The following is a 4,428-nucleotide window of genomic DNA, read 5'->3' on the forward strand; positions in this document are numbered from 1 at the left end:
CACAGTAATTTTGTACTAGTGTGTAGTAATAATGAGTAGTTTTGATTAGTATTGGATGATTGTGTATTTATTTCCTAGATTAGCTTTGGGAAGTCCTGGGGGGGGAGGGGGGAAAGGGGTAGGTTGGTGTTATAGATTTATATGTATATATATGTATGATTTTTTAAGGAGGTGCCCGGTGGTACCCCAACTGCACTGATGGGATGGTTGAGGGAGAAAGGGAGGTAGGAAAGAGGGAGGAAGGAGGAGTGGTGGTAGGATAGGGAGGAGGAAGGTGTAGGTAAGTGAGAGGGTGGTGCAGAAGGGGGACACCGGACACGTCCGTGAATGTATTGATTGGTGTTGATTCTTTTTATGGTTGATATTGTGATAAAAGATTTATGTTTTTGTTTTTCAATGAAAAATCAATAAAAATTTATTTAAAAAAAAACAAAAAAAAAAACCATGGCCTTTTTTGTCTAGTTTAAATCTTTCCTTCATTTGTTGATATGTAGACCAGTGACAAGTGTGACCTTCTAATTCTAATTTTTCCCTAGACTTGAGGATGGGGTCTCCAGAATTGAAAGATACTATTTTACCGTATGTCCACCAGTCTGCCTTCACCACCATTTCTTTTCTTAAAAAAGTTTCATGGGGAGACACCCATAGGGGCTATTTCATAAAAAAAACCTTGTTTTATATTTATTCCAAACTCTTAATATGGCGCGTCTAATAAAATTATTAAAATCAACATTTACTTTAACTTTATCGTACCATAAATACCCATGCCATCCAAACCTTAATTCATGGTCTTCCAAACTGAGCAGCCTCTTATTCTGGAGATTTACCCACTTTTTTAACCAAATCAAACAGCATGCATCAAAATACAATTTCAAATCTGGTAAACCCAGATCCTCTCTTTCCTTAGCATCTTGCAATAACTTGTATTTGATTCTTGGTTTCTTTCCTTGCCATATAAATTTAGAGATATCCCTCTGCCACTGTTTAAATGGAATATCCGTTGCAAGTATTGGTATTATCTGGAACAGAAAGAGCATCTTTGGTAAATCATTAATTTTAATTACTGAAATCCTGCCCAGTAATAATAAATGTAGTTTGTCCCATCTTTGTAGATCCTTTTTTATATCATTCCAAAGAGGTACATAATTATTTTGAACCAGTTTTGTGTTTGTGTTTGTCAACATAACCCCCAAATATCTCACCTTTTTCTCCACCTTGAAACCAGACCTTTTACTCAATATATCACCATGCTGGGAGGACATATTCTTGATCATATTGTTGTTTTCTGTTTATTTATTTTAAAACCTGCTAGAACCCCAAACTCATTTAATTTCTTCAACATATATTCTATCTCATTTTGGGGGCCTGTAGGAATATAGCCAAGTCATCAGCAAATGCCCTCAATTTGTAAACTTCTTTCTTGATATTTATACCCATTATTCTCTCGTCTTGCCTAATGTCTCTATTTAAAACTTCCAACACTAAAATAAACAGCAAGGGAGACAAGGGGCATCCTTGCCTCGTACCCTTTTGAATGTCACATGGATCGGTTAAATCACCATTAAATCACCATTTTTGCTTGCTGTGACGTGTTAATAGCTTTAACTCTTTGAATAAAGCTCTCTCCAAAGTCCACTTCTTCCAGGACTTTAAACACAAAAGTCCAATTTAAATTGTCAAAGGCCTTCTCTGCATCTAAGAATATTAAAGCTGCCTATTTCTCGTTGTGGTATTGTAAGTATTCTGTCAGAATCCAGTTATATTTCATTTCTATCTATCTTCTCTGATATAAAACCAATTCTTACTCTCTTCTGGATTCTGTCACACTACTAAGGGTGAGGGGGGTATGCATGGGTTTTTTTATTACTTTCACTTCCTCTATTCACTACAAAGTAACCTTTTGTTGATTTGCTTCGGATCTGCTAACCATAACAATGTAGCCATTTGCCTTTCATCCTATGGTCCTCTGAACTTCTTCTCCTTTACCAGCCAGCGAGAGAAAGGGGAGGGGGAGAGAAGATGCAGCATCTGGGATCTGTGTGAGGAGATGTTGAATGATCGTGCCAACGGAGCCTGACTGATGTTATTTCTCCTGGAGTTGATACCTAGAAATCTGCTGGTTTGAATCGCCCGGAAGAACTGCGGGGTGGAGGGGCTGCTTAAGGACATTTTAAAACATCGAATTGTAAGGGAATCCCTCAGATCCTGTCTATCATGCCCGCTATCAGTTTCTTTTAATAAAAGTTCCTGTTGGAAGAGACCGTTTCCAAGAGTTCTGCTTTCTTAAGATGTGGATTGAAGTGGGTCCTTACATATTCAATGATATTCAAAACAGTCCTCACATTATCCCAGACTTGAATTAATTCTGTACAATGTGTCCAGTTCTATATGTATATTTCTTTGTCCAATTCCAAAAGCTTTCTTAAAGATTCAACAATCTCTTTCTAATATCTTCAGTAGGTTCTTCTTGGAATTGCTCTCAATATCAAGCAAATTTCTTTCTCTCTTAATTCCAATAGTGCTGCACACTGTATAGATTTTTTTCTGTTTCTTGCTTTATTATTTCTGTCTTATTTTCCAAAATTTCTATTTTTTCTTTAATTTGATTCATTTTTCCACTAATCTGTATAACAGATTCTTCAAAGTTTGTATTCTTCTTTACTTCCATATTTGCAAAGCTTTTCATCAGTCTATCTTCAAAGGTAACCACATATCTGTTAACTAAAGCAGTCACAGATGCAGTTACAGATTCAATCACTGATGCTGTGACATTCTTCCCCAGTTCTTCAAACATCCCTTGTAAAATTTTTGTTGTAATCCCTCTTTTTGTTCTGTTGTTAATGATCCTCTCCTCCCTTCTCTGATTTTTGCTGCTTTCCTAGTCATAGCCTTTTTGCTTTTTAGTTTGCAGTCCAGAAAAGAGAAATTAAAAATAGAAATTTTCCCCCTCTTTATCTGTTATTAATACAGTTCAATATTTTCCCAGTTCTATAATTGCACAATCTTTCATAATGTTCCCTTATATCTCTGTTTAATTAAATCAACCAAACATCTTTCTTAGTTAGTTTAAACAGTTTCATTCCCACAGAGATAAATATTATTTATTTAACTAATGCATCCTTTAAGATGAATAATTTTCCACATTTGACTATTCCCTTCTTCTGTTTAAAATCATGGTTCAAATTCTTGGCAAGCTTTTTGCTTTTAATTCTTTTAAAGTCATATAATTATTTCTTTATTTTTTATTTTAATCCTGCTCACACAATGAAGAAACACTTACCAAGTGCCTTAGATAATCACCAAGCAGCTTAGAAGAGCTCTGTAACTTTTACAATTTTTTTCTGTTCAAACATGCACTAGAAAATGGAGTTTGGGGCAAACTCGGTATTTTTTAGCAGGCTCCACTTGAGGTTGTGAGCATGCATTTTCTTCTGCTCTCCCTAGTGCTTTACTCATGAATCATCTGTAGGCTCCCTTGAGATCCTGCCAGTTTTCTTGCGAGGAGCTTCTTTTAGAAACACAAGTGGGCAAAAAAAACCGAGGCATGTTTGCTTTCAAGAGAAATACATAAAAGGGCAGAAGTGTTAGACAATTAAGGAGGTTGTTTGCCATTATTTATGTAGTACGGATATCAGATATGGCAGAAAAGACATGCTTCAGATCCCATCTGTTAGGGAACTACACTTGGCGGGCTTAAGGAGGCAGGCTTCCTTATGGAACCTGTCTTCCAAAGTGAGGTCAGCTCCTTACCTATTTATTTTCCAGAAGCCCCTAAAGACCTGGCTTTGTTATCAGGCTCTCAATGGAAGTGGCCCTCTTGTTGATCTAATCTCATGTGTTTTATGCTTTAATTTAAATGGTGCTTTTTGACATTTGTACTATTTTATATCTTTGTTGTATGCTATCCAAAGAAATTTTTATTAGATGGGTGACCATATAAATTTGATATATATATAAATAAATAAATGTGCATTGTGTGGATTGAATGTGCTATGTAAATCCAAGCACATTAGAGAAAGAATTTGTAGTTGAGGATCCAGGAGGAGATCTGGGGAGAAGATTCAATGGTTTAAAAAAAAATGCAGCATTTGGAATGGACGATCAGACCAAACATTTGTAAAGGCAGCTTGGCAAAGACATTGGAAATTTTTTTTATTATTTTTTTTATTGAAAATTTTTAAAAGTTTTACAATATAACTCCCCTCCTCCCCAAAACCCACCCTTCCCCACCCCCTCCCTCCCCCCCGACTTCCCAGAGCCAATCACAGGGTTAACAATACAATAAATATACTCTATCTTAGATTATATCACTATTAAATTAACAATTCTATAACCTCCTTTAGCTCTCTTCTGAACAAACATATTAAACATTATTGTTACTAATTAAAAAGAAATAAACTACATTAACAATCTAAAGTTTACTCAAAA

The sequence above is a fragment of the Protobothrops mucrosquamatus genome, unplaced genomic scaffold (genome assembly GCF_001527695.2).
Source record: "Protobothrops mucrosquamatus isolate PMUCROS unplaced genomic scaffold, P.Mucros_1.0 scaffold_23, whole genome shotgun sequence".
NCBI classification, from domain to species: Eukaryota; Metazoa; Chordata; class Lepidosauria; order Squamata; family Viperidae; genus Protobothrops; species Protobothrops mucrosquamatus.